The sequence below is a fragment of the Pseudochaenichthys georgianus genome, chromosome 17, assembly GCF_902827115.2.
Source record: "Pseudochaenichthys georgianus chromosome 17, fPseGeo1.2, whole genome shotgun sequence".
In the NCBI taxonomy this organism is placed as follows: Eukaryota; Metazoa; Chordata; class Actinopteri; order Perciformes; family Channichthyidae; genus Pseudochaenichthys; species Pseudochaenichthys georgianus.
Window position 1 is genome coordinate 37,212,005 of NC_047519.1, and position 23,706 is coordinate 37,235,710.

The 23,706-nt window shown below is 40.2% G+C and overlaps 1 pseudogene; it reads left to right on the forward strand.

Annotated features, from left to right (window-relative positions):
• The first annotated feature begins 11,256 nt into the window (after positions 1-11,256).
• Positions 11,257-18,265, forward strand: LOC117462836 (tripartite motif-containing protein 16-like; annotated as a pseudogene).
• Positions 18,266-23,706: the final 5,441 nt, after the last annotated feature.

Consider the following 23,706-nt stretch of genomic DNA (forward strand, 5'->3'; position numbering starts at 1 on the left):
GTTTGTCATAATTTGTGTTTCTATTTTCAAGATGTGAGATGAGTGCCACATTTACATGTCTGTAAAAAAAAATGTTTTGTTTGTTTTGTTAATAAAAGAGCTAAGAGGACAGTGAAAATCTCATTCTTTTGTTTTTTAAATCGTAAAATGAATGATCTCTCCTCTCCAGTGAAGCTGCACTAAGTTGAGTTGAATTTTAAATACATGTAGTTGTTTGTTATCCCCTACGGAAGGGGATTAGGATCAAATCTGACCAAAAGTAATTTTCTTTTTTATGTTCTGAGATTTAAGTCAGAATATTTGTTTTTAAACTTTTCTCTTAACAGTCACGTATTATACTGTGTTTCATCAATATATTATAGACTCATATATATATACAAAATCTGTCTCTAAAGTATTTTGCTCAAAATACCAAAGAGATCATGAAATAAAGCATAATCCCCTCTGTTTCAGCCCTTTCCCAAAAGTTCTGATTCTGTGTCTGTAGTTAAATGCTAATGAGCTGCTGCTGGCCACGCCCCTTTAGGGAAGTGTTTCTGGCGGATCCAGCAGATCCAAGGTAAAGGTGAACACCGCAGAGCAGAAGCGTTTCACAATGTCCACCCACAGAAACTCAGCAGTGCTGGATCTGAAACCTCAGCTCAAATCACCAAAACACTAAACACATGTTCCGCTGTGCACCCAATTTGCAATTCAACTTGGCACTTTTTGCAAAACACTGCACACGGCTCTCTAAGTAAGACACAGAAATCTGACATTTTCAGCTGTTTGCCATTTTCAAAACACTGCCATTAAAAACGCTACACACACATGAACCAATCAACACATGCACGTGCCACATGAACATAAACACGGAAGTGCTTTATTGTTGACTCAGCAATCAGGATGTAAGCACTAGAACGAGGCTCCACATAATACCTTTTTACAACAACAATGGATATATAGATAGCTGCAAGAGGAAGAAGAAGAGGGAAGATAAGAGAGAGGGAGGATGAACTGAAGTCAGTTGAAGAGTTTTTTTGCAGCAAAACGGTTAAAGCTGTCTTTTCCATTATGTATCCGATAGTGTTAATTTCGTCAGCTATTTTTTTATTTAGTTTTAGTCTTATTCCTGTGTTAAATTTCCTTTTTAGTTTTAGTCATATTTAGTCACCTTCATCCCGTTTTTAATTAGTCAAGTTTTAGTCAACTAAAAGTCTGAGTATTTTAGTCTTATTTTAGTCAAAGAAAACTAATTATTTGAGTCTACTTTTTGTCAATGAAAACTGTTGAGTCTTTTTTAGTCATCAGATTATATAGAACATTTCAGTCAAACCAATAATTTGTCATTTTAGTCAAACTTATTTCACAATTAGATTATATCTTGTCCTTATTTGATGAAAACACAGGTTGATTAAGAAAGCAGCTTTGCAGAGAGTATCTGGTCAGGTGTTACCTCATTCACACCAACGCAACTCCGGTTCAAGCTCCGTGCTATAGAGCTTTTCAGGTTCAGAGCCGGTTCTTCGGTTTAGCTCCGGCTCTTTTCACACCGCCCAGAGTCCGACTGGTGCTGCATCATTGCGTCATCGTTTGCGTCATGACGTAACCGTTTGCTGCTTCATAAAGCCAAACCGCGCGGAAACCCCTCACAGCTGACACTGACAACAACAACAATGGCCGATTGTGCTCCAGCTTCCTCTGTACCTCTTCGGAAGACCAGATTCCCAGTAGGTAGCTGGTCTCTTCAGTGGACCACTGCTGCTTGTTAAGTTTCTCCATCGTTGTGTACAAACTGGATAAAACACCGGCTGAACGCCGGCAGGAGTTTATCCCGCCCCCGCCTCGACGTTAGCGTGACGTATGTGGTGCTTTTGCTCTAGCCGGACAATTTGTTGGTGCTCGAAATGAACCGGATTCCAGAGCTAAGAGGCTGTTCCTCTGCGGTGTGAACAGGAAAACCCGGTGCCTTTCAAGCTCCAGCTCCTTTTTGACGCTCTGTGTAAACTTCGCGCATCCAATCACAGAGGTTGAGGACTGATCACGGGTTTGTCAAGCTAAGCACATGGTGTAGTCCCAAACGATAGCTGAGGATTCTGGGTAGTGTAGTGTCTTCGGCCATCCTAAAACTCAGAAAAAACATTTGTTTCTCCGAATCGAAGGGGAAAAATACAAAAGCATTGCACACAATTCAAACCAATCAATGTTGTGTAATTAACAAGGATAATCTGGTGTTTTTTAGTCGATGAGTAGTGCAGATATCACTGTATAATCAATCGACAGTAAGGAGAATTCTTACTTCCGGGTGTACAATTCTCCGTTATCCAATGGGAATGGACGCTCGTAATACAATACAGGGGACATGATCATTATCTTTTAAATAACGTTAACTAAAGGGAACAATCTATTTGACACAGCTGAAGCTCTGGCCTTCCTTAAAAACTAACTAATTTAATAAAAATCACAGTTGCATTACACACAATGCACTGTTTTTTGAGAACACAAATTCGTAACTAATGTAATTTTTACATTCTGACGATTTTTAAAAATTATTATGAATACAAATAAAATAAAAGAAGCCTACCGTGAGTTACTACAAGATATAAAGTAGATTTAAAAAACCGTTTTATAGAATAAAAGCTCACTGCGGGACGTTGTAGAAATGCGTGTGTGCACCACGACAAAGGAGCCTCATTCACTTTACATTGGGGTTGTTTGCGTGGTGCAGACACGCAAATGTAACAAAGTTCGTGACTCCACCACGCATTGTGGTGTAAAGGAGTCGTGGTGGAGTCACGCATTCTGGTGAGATCAGGTTTGCTTCGAAGCACTGCTTCTATGGAATAGGAAGTCCAGGGTTGAAGCTCCGTTCGAAGCTTCAGTGTCAAACTGCCATCACTACCTGCCTGTTCCCGTCTGTAAGTTTGTTCCTGTCTGTCGTGCTCCCCGGTTTTGTTTCTGTTGATTAGTTTCTTGTTTTTTTCATGCCTTCGGCTTTTGATAATAAAGCTCACTTTTTGTTTACCTTACCTTTTTTTGTCCTTTTTTAAACTGCACTTGGGTCCGGACAGTACGAACAGACCAGTATGGACACAGCAGTTTTTTCCCCTCAAGAGTTGGATCCACTGATATGTATATCTTTTACAAGTGGATGAGGGTATCTTCAAGATTTTCTCTGGAGCCACAAAACATATTTGATAGCTTGAAAGCTTATAAAGGGGTATATATTGTTACAGTGGAGGAAATAAGTATTTGATCCCTTGCAGATTTTGTTAGTTTGCCCACTTACAAATACATTAACAGTCTATAATTGTAATGGTAGGTTTATTTGACTAATGAGAGAGAATATCAAAAACAAAATCCAGAAATTGACATTATATAAAAGATACACATTTATCTGCATTTAACTGTGGGAAATATGAATAAACTGTGATATATAATTATAGGTTAAGATATCCAGCAGCAGTAGGCCTATATGAAGTAAAAGTTGCTCCACTTTTAACAGCTGTGTTGAACACATTAACGTAAACAAGATGAAAGAATCCAGTAATTCAATATATAAGATTCTAAAATGGGACATTGGGCAGAGTAAGTGCTTTTACTTTTGGTACTTTAACTATTTTTTGATGCCAATACGTCTCAGTTTATGCTGCTTTATACGTCTGCTGCACTACATTTTAGAAGACAATATTGTACTTTTTAATAGCAGCTTTTAGTTACTAGTTAGATATAGATTAGTAGATAATTCAAAAATATAAATTATTAAATACACTTTGACAGATCTTTCTAGGTTAAGATATCCAGCAGCAGGACATCAAGTTATTAAAATTAGCTCTACATTTACTAACTGTGATAAAACACATCAATAATCATTATATTAACTCTATGTGATTCTGAAAAGGGCCATTATGCATAAGGAGTGCTTTAAGTATATTTTGATACCAATGCTTTTGTACTTTTACTTGTAACACAGTCTTTTTACCCTGTAGTATTTCTACTTTTGCTTTAGTGGAATATCTGAGTACTTCTTACACCACTGCTACCATGAGTGTGGAGCCGTGTGCTCCGAAAGCCTGAATTTAAAACCAATATTTTACAGCTGAAGACTGTTTTTAAATGTTCAAAAGCAGGTTGTAAGCTAGGCTCCGTTTGTAAATGAGGAAACAGTTCAGAGGTAGCAGTCGAGTAGTCCAAAAATCAGCTCCTAAATTCTAACCCTATCTCCTATTCCTTGACCTCTGAGTGAAACATCACGGGGTTAAGGGATAGTGGATAGGAGAATTCAAAAGGACTTAGGAGAAGAGACTGCGGTACTTTAGAGAATCCGACTGCACTTTCACTATCCGACGTGTTTATGATGCGCCAGCAGATGTCATGAATGTGCGTCTGCGGCTGTGGGGAAACTATGGAAATCACAGTTTTCTATACAGCGGACTACAACATGGATGTTTAATAAGAACGAGGGACTACTGTAAACTCATCTAGAGACTCTGCACCGTGCTCTGATGCTGCTGCTTTGCTTTATGAACGTGGACAACAGAGAAACATATTCTTCAGGACCAAAGTTGGAATTGAAATAAAAAAGGAAAGTGAAACTTATGCTCGTCACCCTCTCCCTCCGGTCCACATTAATACAAATGATCCCAATACGTATGATTGTATGAAAATATCTTAAAATAAATACAAATGTATTTATTATAAACGTTAGTCCTTAACATCTATCACTGACTGTGTATATCACCATTCAGACATCTTTTAGAAGCTGAACAAACTCCACACAGCTCAGTAAAGACTGAAATGTTGACTTTATTTGATCATTTCAGTCAAAACTAACGATCATATTTCTCTTTTTGATTATAATACTGATGAACGTTCAAAACAAAGCACTTTGGCAACTTACCACCTATGTTTTTAAATGCTTAATAAGTCATTTCCTGCATGTTTTTGCAGTGGGATGTAAATAATGTACAAGCTTTCAGATTGCTGTAGTTCACTAAATAGAGACATTAACGACATGTTTGGTTTTGAAAATGTCCGAAAAAGTGAAAGAATGGGAGATAAATATTCCAAAATCTCAAAATTGTATTATATTTTTTGTGTGTTTGTGGTCCTCTTTCAGTTGAGACACTGTAGGATGCTTCCGGAAAAGACCAAACACGGGATGTCTTTCAGTCACCAACATGTGTTTTCGAGACACTGATATTAATGGGGAAACCCTGAAGGACTCAAATGTCTCGTCTCTGTTCCCCTAAACTCATTTGGGAGTGATGACTGCTTATTATCAGTCCCGGGGGACTGCGGCAGGCTGGCTTGACTGTGTTTTCCGAAGTGGAGGTTGGCTTGACCGCAGTCCCGGGGGTAACGCTGCCCTTCCTCTGCATGTTGTTTCTCTTTCAGAAACACAGAGGACTGTTTGTATGGCAAGGCAAGGCAAGGCAAGTTTATTCATATAGCACTTTTCAACGCAAGGCAATTAAAGTGCTTTACAAAAAAAAATGAAAGACATTAAGCATTAAAAAAGAAAAGCTAATAAAATAAACATTAAGGAAAAATACATGGATAAAAGTTACAGTGCAGTCTAAAATATGAATAGTTCAATTAAACATTAAAAGAAAAAGTACATGGATAAAAGTTACAGTGCAGTTTAAGATATGAATAGTTCAATTAAAAGCAGCGACAAAAAGAAAAGTCTTCAGCCTGGATTTAAAAGTAGTCAGAGTTTCAGCGGACCTGCAGGTTTCTGGGAGTTTGTTCCAGATATTTGGAGCATAATAACTGAACGCTGCTTCTCCATGTTTAGTTCTGACTCTGGGGACAGAAAGCTGACCAGTCCCTGAAGACCTGAGAGATCTGGATGGTTCATAGTTTAGCAGGAGGTCAGAAATGTATTTTGGGCCTAAACCATTCAGTGCTTTATAAACCAGCAGCAGTATTTAGAAATCTATTCTTTGACACACAGGAAGCCAGTGTAAAGACTTCAGAGCAGGAGTGATGTGATCCACTTTCTTAGTGTTAGTGAGGACTCGAGCAGCGGCGTTCTGAATCAGCTGCAGCTTCCTAATAGATTTTTTAGTGAGACCTGTGAAGACACCATTGCAGTAGTCGAGTCTACTGAAGATAAAGGCATGGACAAGTTTTTCCAAATCCTGCTGTGACATTAGTCTTTTAATCCTAGATATGTTCTTTAGGTGATAGTAGGCTGATTTAGTAACTGTTTTAATGTGACTGTTGAAACTCAGGTCAGAGTCCATGACTACACCTAGATTCCTGGCTTTATCTGTTGGTTTGAACATTGCACACTGAAGCTCAGCGCTAACTTTTATACGTTCTGACTTGGCTCCAAAACCATTACCCTCAGTTTTATCTTTCTTTAATTGGAGAAAGTTCTGACACATCCAGTCATTGATTTGTTCAATGCACTTACTCAGTGTTTGAATTGGAGCATAGTCTCCTGGTGAAATTGTTACGTAAATGTGTGTGTCATCTGCATAGCTATGGTAACTTATGTTGTTGTTCTTCATTATCTGAGCCAGTGGTAGAATGTAGATGTTAAAGAGAAGAGGCCCCAAGATGGAGCCTTGAGGAACCCCACATGTCATATTTGTCAACTCAGATGTGTATTTACCTTTATAAACAAAGTTGTTTCTATCCTTTAAGTAGGATTTAAACCAATTTAGAACTGTTTCCGAAAGTCCCACCCAGTTTTCCAGTCGGTCTAGTAATATGCTGTGGTCAACAGTGTCAAACGCAGCACTGAGATCTAATAATACTAACTCTGAAGTTCTGCCACTGTCTGTGTTTAAGTGGATGTCATTAAAGACCTTTACAAGAGCAGTCTCAGTGCTGTGGTTTGGACGAAAGCCTGACTGGAACACATCGAAACAACTATTTAAATGCGAGAAATGTATGATGTATGATGGGATCACAGCCCACCTCCACGTAAGCCTGGGCCGCACGCACCGACGACCATCCACTCAGTGGCCACTATCTCCCGACCGCTAAAGTGCTGCACGGTGGAGCTAGATGGGGTCTGCCTCCCGCTGCTGCTGGATACGGGGGCCTCCAAGTCGCTCCTGAATGTTTCCACACGTCTCTTTCCGCTCCAAACACTCACCGCAGACACCGAGGATCTGTACGGGTATGGACACTCTAAAATTGGAATGTCGGGCACAATCACCTTTGCTGTGCATTACGGGACTAAGGCTCTCCCCGCATTCACCTTTCAAGTGTCTCACCAGGGAGCCAACCTCATGGGTTTTGATTTGTTTTGTGAGTTGGGTTTCACCCTTGTGGACAATTCTGGGGCCGCCATCTTGTCTGTTGATTCGCCGTGGCATCAGCGCTGGTCTGCTCTCTTCAGTGGTTTGGGCTACCTCACCGCCTTTGACCACCAGCCCCTCCTCAAGCCTGAGGTACACCCCGTGATTCAGCCCATACGCCGCCTGCCTCTCACCCTGCGCGACGACGTCACCGCCTTCCCCTGCGCGACGACGTCACCGCCTTCCCCTGTGCTCCATGTCTGTTCATCGTCATTTCATGTCCCTAGTACCTGTCATCTATGCTTGTCCATGTCTCCTGCCTGTTCCTGTCTGTCGTGCTCCCCGGTTTTGTTTCTGTTAATTAGTTTCTTGTTTTTCATGCCTTCGGCTTTTTATAATAAAGCTCGCTTTTTGTTAACAAACCTTTTTGTATTTTTTAACTGCACTTGGGTCCTATTTTCCCCAACCTGATAGCTCATAGCCTACTGTGCCTTTCACACAGACAATAAACGTGAATTTTGAAATGACAAATAGGTTTATGTTTCAAGTTTATTTGCATTAAAAACGTGTTTTTAAACCCTTCTGTTCAAAGTTGATATTTTGTTTCTTAAAAGATTAAATCTTTAAAAACATGCTGTTTGCCATCTTTAAAGTTTGATGGAAGAAATTAGATATAAGTCACTGGCCTGCAATGCTTTACAAAAAATGTTGGTGTTGTTTCAGTTTTGAAGAGTGAATATGGATGTTAAATTCACAAATTAATAATCTTAAACAAGAACAAGATCTTGAGCCATGATGTTTTTAAAGTACAGAAACATTCAGAATGCATGACGATTCCTTCAAAGGTTTTCTAATAGACGCCTAGTACTCTTAATCTATAAAGTAATAATTCATGTGAATTATTGTGCTTGTTAGTGGCCTGACTGGCCCTCCTAATTTGGTCTAAAAGAAGTCAATGATGATCATTGTGAAGCTACATGGCTAATGTGAGATTCAGAAATTAGTTTTAAAAATCATGTTTTCATGTTATAGGCCTACCTTACATGAACCTGTTTGAAACCTTAATGACCCCATGATGTGATTATTTATATCTTAAAACCAACTATATTTAGATGTTCATAAATATCTACATTTATGTATAAATACATGTGTAGCAGTTAGACAAACATAATTAATAGATGATCTCATTATTACCTATTTTATATGTACTGACAAATAAAGTTTACTAAGCCCCCCAGGGCTCAACGCTAACTTTTAAAAGTGGTTACCAGGCTGGCAACTAGGCATCAGCTTTTGGTTGCCAAAACTGAAATACGGTTGCCATTTTTAGTCACCTTTTAAATAATTAAGATACTATACAGTTATACATCAACTTAATAAGGAACATGTGACACAAAATAATGTTCAAATGCTTTACAATAAGTAATTAACACAATTATTTGAAACTTAAAGAGCCTGTGACACGGTTTTCCCCCATCATCCAAACCCATCAATTTGAGTACATATTGTCCCCTTGAAAACCGTTACTGAACTTATTTTGGATATTTGTACTTTGATAACCATTAATCTGCCTTCAATGTTGACAATTTTCTGGATCTTCTCTGGGATTCTTCAAGTCCCGCCAAATGATGGGTGACGTCATTGCGGGCACAGCGCTCCAGCTGCACCGTCCAGGATCCCAGCTTCTGCATGTAAAGCTTTATATATATACAGTCAGATGTAAACGCACGACGGCGCACACAGCAGCAAGCTCAGACAGCGATGACAGGTTAATGTTGAACGTGTCTGAGAGCTCATATGAGGCTGAAGGATCGGTTTATGTTGTATCTTCTAAGTTTAGGAATGAGGTGCGTCAATATGGGCGATCATACGGCCATGTCAAATTGTCAACGGGGGGAGTGGGGATGTCAGGGGCGGCAGGTGCTGTATATAGTAAATGTAAATATGTAAATATTTGTGTCACTGCATCCTGGTAAAATACAAATATAATGTATAATGTCTGTGTCTTTGACATTAGCGCTGCTAGCCACCTGTGCCCTGTACTACGAAGCCAGTTCAACAGACCCTGGATATGTTTGAGTAACAAACAAACTAACAACAACAAACTAACAAACGAGATCTCGCTAAGCGGTCCTACGACGCTGGTTATCAACTCGGTAAATCAAGCCAGGGTTTCTCTCTCCAGCTGAGAGCGAGTTCACGTCTAAGACACGCGTGGATCTGACTTTAATTACATTTGTCTCGAGTGTTTCGTCAACATAATGTGTTAAATAATACTTCTGCATCCAGTCTGTGACACTGTGAGTGTTGCACGGCCAGATGAGGCTGGAGAAGCTGACTCAGATAAGAAATATATGATATATTATGATATTATATGATCGATGATCGACTGATTGATGATGTAATATGAATGATAAGTGCGACACGTCGGCGTCTTCTCTGCATACGGCAGTTTAAACTGTATTTCCTTTATCCTGTAATATGACTTGAGAGATTTAAACTCCGCACACTGAGTTCATCTATTTTCTATAGACGCCGGAGGCGGGCAGCGTCAGGTAAAAGAAGTTATTTAGCCTTCTCAAACCTGAGCCTCACGCGCCGCCTATGGGGGATGTGCTGGTGATTTATCCGACTGGCCCACTTCGGTACCGGCCCATCGGGATTCGTCCCGATGGCCAGTCCGCCACTGCACCCAGCCCATGTAAACTGTCAACGGGGGGGGCCTCGCTGCGGGGAAACGGTGGACCTAGTGTCCCGATCGGAGTGGGAATAATAATAATAATCCATGCATTTTATCCATTAATTTCCCCAACATTGTGGTAAAAAAAACACACGTTTAATCCATGTTGTTGGTGTACTACAACTACAAAAAGCATCGGTTTGTTTTCTCATCAGGAAATGCAGACCGGCTCAAACAAACGATCATTTAATATGTTCATATGTTCGCCGAATTGACATGAAAGCACTAATAAATGTAGTTTCATCCACTTGAGTTTACAACCACAAAAATAATCGATTTGTTTTTATATCACATCCAATGGGAGGAAATTCAGCAGCTCTCACTCCCGATTTGTAATCCTAATGTAATCATCATCTTCACCACGGTCATTTATGTTTATGTCACCGAATTGACATGAAAGCACTGACAAATATGAATATACTGTAGTCAACTTCATTACAACGTTATTAACGTGCCTAATCTCAGTAATTCACCATTTCTACGCATGACAACACACTTTGTCCGTGTTTGGCTCTCGAAGCGTTCCCGCATTGACGTCACTTCCGGCTTCCCCCAAAACTTCAAAATGAGTGAAGGAATTTCCCCGCGATGTTCGAAATTATTGATATTTAACAGAACGGTATCGCTTTTTCCTTTTTAAACTGACGGTTCGAGATTACTAGTAGACCAATATTTCATTGCACAACAGTTGTTGGGATGGTGTCACAGGCTCTTTAAGTGGTAGTAAACTTGTCCACCCTCAATTGCTGGTATACTAAATACCAGTAGTGCAGCTGTTGTCATGTTCTTCACAGATCCCTCAAACATGAATTGAGCAAGTCACTAGTTTCTTGGTCATCCGTTGTCTCCCTTTCAAATGTGGTTTTCTTGACCTTTGTGCTGCTGACCCCCAACTCCATTGGCCCTTCAGCATTGAAGTCTTGGATTGACCAGACTAATACATTTCTAATGTTAAATGAATTACAAATGAAAACCATTCACATATAATTAGATATTCATTATTAATGCTGTAAATTACCTTTTAATATGTCTAACTATATTTAAAATGTGTTTTTATAGAAGTGATTATATTTTTATGCCAATATTTTTCTATGGTAAAGTTTTGTTTAGCACTTTTATTTTAGTAGTAATACGATCGGGACTCTTATTTTGAAGGAACTTTTGCCGGAAGTCAATGCACAACGTAGCAGAATGTACATATATTTCGCCTCCCAAGAAGACTTTACACATTTCCTCTTTGCTTTTGGTTAGGGTTCATCTTGCGCGTTATCAGTTGAATCACTTTGAACATTCGTTTCAGATGTTGAGGTGTTGGGCGAACTTTTTACCCCAAAGTCAAACAACTTAATTTGCTTCGCCATTTGTTGTAAAACAAACACACGGCGCACCACGCACGTGAGTAAACGTGCATCGCTTTCTGGCTCCACACCAATGCACGTGCAACTTAAGTATCAGGTTCCGACTGGGTCACAACAATAATTAAATATCACTCTTAATACAACAAATAATTAACATTCATCTATTTTCGGGTACACATTTAGCTGTTTGCTGTCCTGATTTCTTCATGTTAAAAACTGGTTGGCACTGATGGCAACCAAAGGCCAAGAAGTGGTTGACATTTTTTATGAATGGTTGCCAATGGCAACCTGGCAACCGTTACTGTCGAGCCCTGCCCTTTTTTGTTTTAATTTATTAATTAGACAAAATGATTCGTGCTTAAAGTAATATACTGTTGTGTCTCAAACGGATAGACTATATTATTAATTAATTTGCCTAATAGTTGCTTAAAATGCTACAATAACATTTGCAATTCGTTTTTTATCTGCCATGTTTGGTATCAATGTCTCTCAGCCACCGTAGTGTCGTATCAGGTGGCGTGTCTTGTACTTGCTGCGGCTGCAGCTAGACCACTGGAAGGAAACACAACACACCGTGTCCTCATTGGTCCTGTTTCACCGGCTTAATAGAGGTTAGTAAACTGTGCACACATCATAATGAATGTCCCATAAGGTTCGCCTATATAATGTGACGGTCCGCTAACAGTTTAAAATGTTTGTAGTACTGTTTACGTGTTTAAAGGTGTGAAATAGTGTGTGTGTGTGTGTGTGTGTGTGTGTGTGTGTGTGTGTGTGTGTGTGTGTGTGTGTGTGTGTGTGTGTGTGTGTGTGTGTGTGTGTGTGTGTGTGTGTGTGTGTGTGTGTGTGTGTGTGTGTGTGTGTGTGTGTGTGTGTGTGTGTGTGTGTGTGTGTATTAGCATAGCTCCCCCGGTGCGGCGCCATTTTGGGGACAACGTGGTCTGCCGCGGTAATAATACAAGTGTGACATTATTTCTGAAGGCAATGAATATTTCCAGTACAGATATAGTTATTGTGAGTTTGGAATACATATGCACTTTATGAAAATTACCAGTGTTGGGCAAGTTACTTCCAAAATGTAATATATTACTTATTACTCTCTTTTGAAAGTAATAAGTTACATTACAAAATTACTGTCTCTGAAATGTAATGAGTTACACTACTTTAGTTACTTTTCTAGTTACTTTCACCAAAATAACCGCAAAAGAATGGCTAGGTATTTTAAATGCTAAAATGTAGTTTAGTGCAGCTCATTATACATCCAGTGAAGGGCGATGTGGTATAGCATAACAACTGTGTAGGCCTAACAACTTGTATAACACGGGTTAGTTGAATACTCGATTCTGATTGTAAATTCTTAACATGTGACACGTTGTTAATACAGTCGTACAGACCACTGTCAAGGACTATAATGAAGGTTGCTAAGGAGGATAAAGAAAGAGAAAGGAAAAGAGGTTAAAAGACGGAGTGCTGGACGTCAGATAAACCACCAGAAGAAGGCAGACAGGAAGTAAACACTAACAGGACACGGAATGGGCTCTGTAGTGTGTTTAGTATATGGCCGTGTGCAGGCCCAGTTCCAGAACAAAATGACTCAGGGTGAATCTGAGGTTACAGGGGGCGCAGCAGTAGTAGGTTTACATGAGCAGTAGTGGCCGGCAACAGCAATGAAAAATAGCATTCATGGTCCCCAATGAACAGATTATGGCATTTGTTATGTTTTGAAACCAAGCAAGTGAGAACATTTCAAGTGAGTTAAAAGTGCAATCCTGTAATATTTCATACAGTCCAAAGTGGACTGTGGCAAAGAAAAGCACAACAGCTTCAAAACTGTACTGATAAAACAAATGAGAACATATTGTAAATCAAGGCAAATATTATTTGAACCAGCTCATGGTTTGAAATGGCAAACATTGAAAAGCAAAAGTATTATTAAAACCATGTAGCCTACTAAACATCACCTTGGTCCCATCATATACTCTGGGAAGAGAGTATTTACTGTGCTTGAAAACTGGATCACATCATCATGTGAGGTTGACTTTGTGTGATCATTTCAGCTGCAACATTAGCTTGTTGATAAACTTGGGATATGAGATATTTGTGTAGCCATTCGTGGTGAAGGCATCTGTGCTATTGTATGCATTATTTTTGACCCAACATTTCTACAGGCAGGGCAGAATATGGCACTATTTTCACATATTCTAGCCCTTGTCTATTTGTATACCACGAGCTGCAAAATGACCACCTAACCCCACTGTACAGGCGGGTACTTGTTTAGATTTACCTGAGCAGGCTCTGTGTTGCCGTGGTATCCTGGCTCGCACCTGCGGGCCGCAGAGAGGCGGCGTAGTTTCGGGCAACGAAGAGTGCTGCTCCGGGGTTGAGGGCGGCGAGTCAGGCGGGAGTAAGCTAGTGTCCACAACGGAGGGTAACGTGATGTCCCCATCTGACCTGTTGCTGCAGTCTGCAGTAGATGCAGTGTTGCTGGCGTTTAGTGATGGTTGCTTTAACCATTTTCGTATAAATGATTATCCACAGATGTGTGTCACTGCTGTGGAAGCACTTTGGAAATGATGCACGCGCAGCGGAGCAGGTCACGCGCAGCTGACACAATTTGTTGTTAGTATTTTTCGCTCCGTTCTCTTTGTGGAATAGAGGGTGAATAACATTCAACTGCCCCGAAGATCCCGACGCGAAGCCTGAAGGGTAAACACCAGGTTTACTAATCTACCCGCACAATGTGTCTGGTGTCGGAATGTCTCGCTATGTTAGTACATTGTTAAAAAACAAAACACCATTTAATTTCGGGTTAAAATGTGTTGTAACTGCGTTACTGAGCATTGTAACGGGTAATATATTACCCACATTTCATTAGTAATGCGTTACATTACTTCGTTACAGCAAAAAGTAATATATTACTGTAACTGCGTTACTTTTGTAACGCGTTACACCCAACACTGAAAATTACAAGTTAGTTACTGCTAGTAAAAACAGTGTTAACATAATAATTGTTATTATTAGCTCCAGTTTATGCATTTTAGTAACATGCAATTAATGGCAGAAGTTTAATTGTCACATGACAGTTTAAATGGGTCATGATATGCTACTTTTGACTTGCAGTAAATAGAAGAGTAGTATTTAATACTGTTGAAAAAGATATTTAAGGTACAAGAGATGTTTTACTGAATTTGAAATACAATTGAAATGTCTGTTTATGAAATGCGTATTAGAGAGAGTTAATATGTTTAAATGATTTTGTTGTGTAATAAAACATCCAGAGAAGCGATCTGGGAGGAAACATAACACACTAGTGTTGCACGGTGTACCGATACTTGAAAGGTACCGCGATACCCTGCCGTTAAAAACGGTACGATTCCTCCGTTTCATTAGTATCGGTACTTTAAGAATGACGGGGAAAAGTACTCCCGTGAAAAAGTGCCGTTTTAATAAGAGCCGTGTGTGTTCAGCGCTCTGCTTCCACTCCCTGCACTGCAGCCGTGCCTGCAGTCCCGCTCCTCTCAAGCTGCAAGCACGTTCTAAGTCCCTCCCCTCTCTCGTGCACGCGGCCACGCGCTAGCTGCCAGAGCATGTGAGAAAACGAGAAGCATGGCTGCAAGTGGGAGTGCAACTGCCTCGGCTTGTTGACAAAAAAGATGCCAGAAGTCTGTGAACGGGCCGTTCAGGTGTTCAGTGCAGAGCTCCCTGTCGGAGCGGCAGAGCGTGATGTGCACTGAAAAGTTTTTCTGTCGCAATATTATCGTTGAGCAAACTTAACTAGCAAACTAGCATCACGATCTGCTAACGTTAGCTTTAGCCTTCGTTTTCTATTAGTTTTTTTCATAGGCTATAAACGGAGGTGGTATAAGTATATATCTTGTACTTGAGTAAAAGTAGAAGTACCAGAATGTAGGAACAATCCTGCAAACAAAATGTTCCTCAAATAAAAGTACAAAAGTATTATCATCAAAATATAGTTAAAGTAGCGACAGTAAAAGTAGAAGCACCAGAGTGTAGGAATACTCTGTTACAGTAAAAGTACTGCATTCAAAATGTTCCTCAAGTAAAAGTATTAAAGTAGCGACAGTAAAAGTAGTCATTGTGCAGATTGGTCCATTTCAGAATAATATATATTATATGTTTTATAATGATTGATCATGAAAGTGTTCTCAAAGCTGGTAAATGTGCAGCTAGTCTGAATGGCTTTGTAGACTGCAGGGTAGCTGGTAGATTTACTCCAGGTGGAACTAAAGTCTGATTTAACACTTGATTATATCTCACATCATTCATCCAGATCTGTAGAGTAACTAAAGGGATTAAATACATGTAGTGGAGGAAAAGTACACCATGTACCTCTGAACTGTAGTGGAGTAGAAGTACAAAGTAGCAAAAGAAACATTGAAATACTTAAATAAAGTACAAGTATCTCAAAATTGTACCCAAGTAGTACTTGAGTTTATGAACTTAGTTACACCAGTGGCTATAAAGATAGAAAGACTAAGCCTTGCACAGAGGCATGAAAATACATTTTCAAAATGCTCATCAGTGCTGCCAAAATGTTAAACTCACTGCTACACAATTAAAATAAATGCTTTTATATATATTTATATTAGATGTGACTCTTTGGCGTTTCTGTTCTTAGTAACACTGCTGCTTTAGTTGTTCTGACTGCTAAAATCATCTCTTATTCCTCATTTTAAAGCCGATATTCCGTGTTTCCCTTTTTTTAAGAAAAGTATCGAAAAAGAATCGGAATCGCAATTCTTGACTTGGTATCGGTATCGAAACCAAAATGTTGGTATCGTGACAACACTATAACACACCGTGTCCTCATTGCTCCTGTTTCACCTGCTTAATACAGGTATCATCACTGCTCAGGAAGTGAAACTCAGACACTCGCTGACACTGAGAGGAGAAATGGCGCAGAAAGGAGTTCAGCTGGACCGGGAAAACCTTCTTTTGTTCGATCTGTCTGGATCTACTGAAGGATCCGGTGACGACTACCTGTGGACACAGCTACTGCATGAAGTGTATTAAAGGCTTCTGGGACGGAGAGGATGAGAAGGAGATCCACAGCTGCCCTCAGTGCAGGCAGAGCTTCACACCGAGGCCTGTCCTGCTGAAAAACACCATGTTAGCAGCTTTAGTGGAGGAGCTGAAGAAGACTGGACTCCAAGCTGCTCCTGCTGATTTCTGCTATGCTGGAGCTGAAGATGTGGCCTGTGATGTCTGCACTAGGAGAAAACGGAGAGCTTGTAAGTCCTGTCTCGTGTGTCTGGCCTCTTATTGTGAGAAACACCTCCAGGGTCATTATGACGTAGCTCCATTAAAGAAACACAAGCTGGTGGAGCCCTCCAAGAAGCTCCAGGAGAACATCTGCTCTCGTCATGATGAGGTTATGAAGATGTTCTGCCGCACTGATCAGCAGTGTATCTGTTATCTCTGCTCTGTGGACGAACACAAAGGCCACGACACGGTGTCAGCTGCAGCAGAGAGGACTGAGAGGCAGAGAGAGCTGGAGGGGAGTCGACTCAACATCCAGCAGAGAATCCAGGACAGAGAGAAGGAGGTGAAGCGGCTTCAGCAGGAGGTGAAGGCCGTCAACGGCTCTGCTGATAAAGCAGTGGAGGACAGTGAGAAGACGTTCACTGAGCTGATCCGTCTCATGGAGAAGAGAAGCTCTGATGTGAAGCAGCAGCTCAGATCCCAGCAGAAGAGAGAAGTGAGTCGAGTCAGAGAGCTCCAGGAGAAGCTGAAGCAGGAGATGGCTGAGCTGAAGAGGAGAGACGCTGAGCTGAAGCTGCTGTCTCACACAGAGGACCACAACCAGTTTCTGCTCAGCTACCCCTCACTGCCAGCCCTCAGTGAAGCTACACACTCCTCCAGCACCAACATCCGTCCTCTGAGCTACTTTGAGGACATGACGGCGGCCCTGTCAGCAGTCAGAGACAAACTACAGGACGTCCTGAGAGAGGAATGGACAAACATCTCACCGACTGAAGTGGATGTTTTACTGTCAGCAGCAGAGCCCACCACCAGAGCTGGGTTCTTAGAATATTCACAGGAGATCACTCTGGATCCAAACACAGCAAACACACGGCTGGTATTTTCTGAGGGGGGCAGAAAAGCAACACGCATGAAACTACATCAGTCTTATTCTCGTCACCCAGACAGATTCACTGATTGGCCTCAGGTCCTGAGTAGAGAGAGTCTGACTGGACGTTGTTACTGGGAGGTGGAGCGGAGAGGGGGAGGAGTTTATGTAGCAGTGACATACAAGAATATCAGCAGAGCAGGGAGTGGGACAGAATGTTTCTTTGGATACAATGACAAATCTTGTTCCTTAGAGTGTTTCCAAAACAGTTATTCATTTCGTTTCAACAGTATCATCACTCCCGTCTCAGGTCCTCAGTCCTCCAGAATAGGAGTGTACCTGGATCACAGAGCAGGTGTTCTGTCCTTCTACAGCGTCTCTGAAACCATGACTCTCCTCCACAGAGTCCAGACCACATTCACTCAGCCGCTACATGCTGGAGTTTGGCTTGGTTTTGATCATGGAGCCACTGCTGAGTTTTGTAAACTGAAATAGCCTGAAATTTGAGGAACTCTTCTACTTCTTAAACTCATTGTGTCCATCATTGTTCCTTAGAGCTGATTGTTCTTGTCTTCACTGCATTGATGCATTTATATTTAGTTATTTCTCTTTTAATGCCTGAGTCTTTAGAGAGAAAGCACCAGAGCTTTTTTCATTAGATATTTTATTCTAAAGGTCTTTTATTTTTGAATCGTCTCAATGTGTTGAATGCATGAATGAAAGTTTGAAGAAGGAAACAAAACGCATACAAAATAAATCTATTTTCAAGATGTGAGATGAGTGCCACATTTACATGTCTGTAAAAAAATAAATGTTGGGTTTATTTTGTTAATAAAAGAGCTAAGAGGACACAAGTGAAAATGTCAGTCTTTTGTTTTATTAATTATAAAAATCTTTTAATTTCTGAAAAATATATTTGCATTTTTATATATTTTATTTATTTTTAGGATTAAGAAAAATTATGAAAACCTTAGCTGATGCAGCTCTTTTAGTAAACCCTGCTCATATTTGTCAGGTTGATGTAGATTTATCTTCATTTGAATGTGTTTTGGCACATTGCTGTTTAGGGATGATCCGATCGATCGGTGCTCTCTAAAAATGCCGATCGCATGACGTAAAATACATGACACTTTTCTCTGTGTGCGGCAAAACAAGCTCGCCAAAATGGCTTCACCGGTCTGGCAGTATTTTAAGGTGTCCGAAAATGACAATAAAATAGCGGTATGCAACGTGTGTGAAGCAGAAATCCTGCAGCTCCGCCCGCTGTGACTGACCGGTGAGCGGAGAAAAACACATTAAGAGTTAGACCTAACACACTTAGCTATTTGATCTACATCTGGAACTAGCTAAACTAGTTATAAATATATTTATTCTTCACTGTCGGGTCACTCAGTCATTACTGGGTCAGTGAGCTGCATGAGATACTGACAGGCTGTCAGGAGAGAGGAAAAGAGAGCGCTTCCGCTAATTTCTCCCGTGTTATCAAAAGTTAATGTAAACTTGAATAATGTACTTCATTTGATTGTAATAATAATGTTGTTTGTGGAAGCTCCAGTGAATGAGCCCCATTAACTGAGTTTTAAAGATCACTTTTTTAAATGGAAGATCCCCATAGGTCCCGCCCACTCGATCGGCTCGGCTCAGCCGATACTAGGCTTGTTTGAAACAAGCGAGACCGACGCAGACCTGCGCAATTGTGATCGCCGTCTTTCTAGTGCGTTGCATGATAGTTAGTCATTTTGTCCGACTTGCTCTGGAGGCTCGCCCACATGAGACGTTGAAATCTCGCGGGACAAAGACGCCCGCAGACTTGAGAGCGAGGCGTGGTGAGGTGGCGCAGTTTCTCTCCATGGGCTGCGGAAGCAAAATGCTTGATGGGAAACGACTCGCTGGTGTCTCGAGCTGAGCGCTCATTGGTGGTTTTTACCGGCGAAGTCACGCCCATCTACTTCTGGTCCATGGGACCTTATTTCGGAAAATAATGTATTGAAGTCAATGGAGAGAGAAAACTTTAGATCCCGTTTGAATTGTGGCATGAATTACACATATGATGTTTGTCAATCTTCAAAAAATTATTTCCATCTCAAAAAAGTCACAGTTTGTCATAAAACTGTTGAAATATAAGACTATGAAAAATACGCAACTAGAAAGACTACAAATCCCAGAGTCGCCTAAGTGATGTCACAATAGTAAAATCAATCAATCAATCAATCAATGTTTATTTATATAGCCCAATATCACAAATGTTACATTTGTCTCAGTGGTCTTCACAGTGTGTACAGAATATCAGTATGACAATATGACACCCTCTGTCCTTAGACCCTCACATCGTACAAGGAAAAACTTCCGAAGAAAACCCAGTTTAATGGGAAAAATGGGAGAAACCTCAGGGAGAGCAACAGAGGAGGGATCCCTCTCCCAGGACGGACAGACGTGCAATAGATGCCGTGTGTAAATTGAAAAGATAATACATTTGCAACATAGGTAGTCCAAATGTTTGGAAATGCATGTGTGTATAATAGGAAGATGAATCCACGAGGATATCCATCCAGGACCGATGATCCAGGACCACAGCCACGACTCAAGATCCAGCGCTCGCGATCCAGGACACAGGACCGCAGCAACAAGCTGGGTTAAGCGGAACATGAGAGTACACAGGTACAGACAGAGAGAAGGAAGAAGTAAGATGTCCCCCGACAAACTAAGCCTATATCAGCAAAACTAGGGGCTGAATCTAATCAGCCCTAACTATAAGCTTTATCAAAAAGGAAGGTCTTAAGCGCACTCTTAAAAACGGATAGGGTGTCTGCCGCCCGAACACAAACTGGAAGCTGATTCCACAAATGTGGAGCTTGATAAGAAAAGGCTCTGGCTCCCATTGTACTTTTAGAGATTCTAGGAACAACCAACAACCCTGCATTCTTGGAACGCAATGCCCTAGTAGGACAGTAGGGTATAATGAGTTCTTTAAGGTAAGATGGCGCCTGCCCATTAAGGGCTTTGTAGGCGAGAAGAAGGATTTTAAATTCTATCCTGTGTTCTATAGGGAGCCAGTGTAAAGCAGCCATAACAGGAGTAATGTGGTCCCTTTTCCTAACTCTGGTTAGTACACGAGCCGCAGCATTTTGAATCAGCTGAAGCGACTTGACTGACTTCTTGGTAATCCCTGATAATAAAGAGTTACAATAATCCAGCCTAGAAGTAACAAATGCATGGACTAGTTTCTCTGACACGTTCGGAGTTCACTCCGTCACGGAGGGGTAGGGTCCAGGGAGTGGTTTGGGATTGGGCCATAATTTTTCCGAAATAAGGTCCCATGGACCGGAAGTAGATGGGCGTGACTTCGCCACGCAGTGACGCGTCCTAAAACCCGGAAGTAAACTTCTTCCGGTTCCTTCGTCAAAAACGCAATGCGATTTCTCCATAGGATTTTGGAAAATAGCTTGAAATAAGGTCTATGGTTGACACACATTTAAGAGACAGATCACGTGTTGTTCAGCCGGGTAATCTCCACATGTCTACCCTACTTTTATAATTTTCTAATCATAAATCTAATCAATAGATTTATGATCGATAGATTTATGATTTTAACATAACATAATTTGGCACTTTATGTAAAAATAACCTAACTTGTGACATTCCCATCAGCCCTACATACATATACTTTGTTTAGTGCTACCTAAACATAATTGTTTAAATATCCAAATTAGAACTCATAACATTTAATTATATTTCCCCATATTTTTATTTCATTTTGCCATGGCATTGTTTCTTAACCATTTTAGTCCACGTTAAGGCCATGTTGCTCCGGCTTCTCATTCTTTGCCTGATTTTTTGTCTGTGTGTCTATGTATCTTCTCTATAGTTTCTTATTAGTAACAAAGATTATTGTGTGTTTTTTAAAATATGCAGTCTTCCACAACACATCTGCCTTTGGGGGATGGTGGGATTTCCACCGATAATGTCTGTCAGTAAGTATACTATCAAGTATGTGGATGATTTTAATTGTTGTCTCAGAACCACAATAGTGCTATTTGAAATCATGTCCTGATAATATGACACGGTGTGTTACTTATTTTATGTTCAAACAAGTCATGAAAGATCGGTGCAACAAGGCCACAGCAGCTAAGTACGCCAACGACCTGATGCATGGTCTGTACACAACAGCGTTTATGGCTGCTCACAGCGTGACTGGGCTTGGGGCATCAAGCAGGGGGAGACATGACCATCCCTTCCTTCTGCTAAACTCAAAAAGATTGTTTGTAAGTAATTAGTGTGGCCGCGAGCTGTTTTGTGCCATATAAGCATATATAATGTGAACAAAATAGGTCCGAGCACTGAGCCCTGTGGCACTCCATGGCTAACTTTGGTTTGCGTGGAAGATTCATCGTTGACACGTACAAACTGAGAGCGTTCAGATAGATAGGACCTAAACCAGCCTAAAGCAGTTCCCTGTATGCCAACTAAGTGCTCTAGTCTTTGCAATAGGATATCATGGTCGATAGTATCAAATGCAGCACTGAGATCGAGCAAGACAAGAATAGAGACAAGTCCTTTGTCTGAGGCTATTAGAAGGTCATTTGTGACTTTAACCAGAGCTGTCTCTGTGCTATGATGTGTTCTAAATCCAGACTGAACATCTTCAAATAAATCATTGTTTTTTAAGTAATCACACAACTGTTTTGCGACCGCTTTCTGAAGAATCTTTGAGAGGAACGGAAGATTAGAAATAGGTCTTTAGTTGGCTAAAACCTCTGGATCGAGGTTGTGCTTTTTAAGAAGAGGTTTTATCACTGCTACTTTGAATGATTGTGGAACATAGCCTGATAATAAAGACATATTCATGATGTTTAATAAAGAAGTGCTAATTAATGGAAAAACTTCCTTCAACAGCTTAGTTGGAATTGGGTCTAACATGCACGTTGATGGTTTAGAAGAGAGAATCATTTAATGTAATTGTTCAAGGTTTATGGCTGAAAAGCATTCTAGTTTAATATCTAGTGTAATATTAGAACTTACGTTTCCGGGAGCTGTTGATAACACTATACTGGTCAAAGGCAAGAGGTCGTTAATTTTATTTCTAAGAGTACCAATTTTATCGTTAAAAAAGCACATAAAATCATTACTACTGATTGCTATGGGAATAGACGGCTCAATGGAGCTGTGGCTCTCTGTCAGCCTGGCTACAGTGCTGAAAAGAAATCTTGCATTATTCTCATTCTCATCTATTAATGAAGAGTAGTAGGCTGCTCTCGCTTTACGCAGTGCTTTCTTATATTCATTGAGAGTAATATGCCAAATTAAACGAGATTCTTCAAGTTTAGTGGAACGTTATATCCTTTCAAGTTGTCTCGACTTTGGCTGTATTTTGCGGGTTTCGGCATTATGCCATGGAGCTAATCTATGTTTTATTTTCTTCTTTTTCAAAGGAGCAACAGAGTCAAATTTTATTCGCAGCGCATCTGTAGCACTATCAACAAATTGATCAATTTGGGGTGGTGTACATTTTGTACAAGTTTCCTCCCACATGCAGACATGCTATCGAGTTAAGTATTGGTGGAATCTCTTCCTTAAATTTGGCTATAGCACTATCAAAGCATTGACTAATGCTTTGTAGTCTAGTAACAGTACTTCAAAAGTTACTAAGAAATGGTCGGATAAAGCAGGATTATTATATTAAAATCTTCCTCTCCATTTGTTGGTGTAAATAAATGCACTTATGTTCACTTTCACCCCGACTCTCTCAATGTTATTTGTTGTGTGTTACTGTCTCCATTTTTGTCCTAGAGCTTATTTTACGTAGCCGTAAAAAAAGAACATAAAATTAAAATTCAACTCAACTTAGTGCAGCTTCACTGGAGAGGATAGATCATTCATTTTAAGATTACAAACAAATAATGAGATTTCCACTTGTGTCCTCTTAGCTCTTTTATTAACAAGAAAACCCCCAACATTTTATTTTTTACAGACATGTAAATGTGGGACTCGACATCTTGAAAATAGAAACACAATTTATTACAAACGCTTTTATTTTGTATTACTTTTCTTTTAATACATTTTCTTTCCTTCTTCAAACTTTCATTTAAGCATTCAACACATTGAGACGTAGTCAAAAATAAAATACCTTTAGAATAAAAATATCTACAATGAAAGAAGCTCTGGTGCTTTCTCTCTGAAGACTTATAGTTTACAAGAGAAACAACATACAAATATATCAATATTCAACAAATATTTAGAGCAAAGTTTACATTTCCATGCAGAGTAATATGAGTTGAGGTTAAC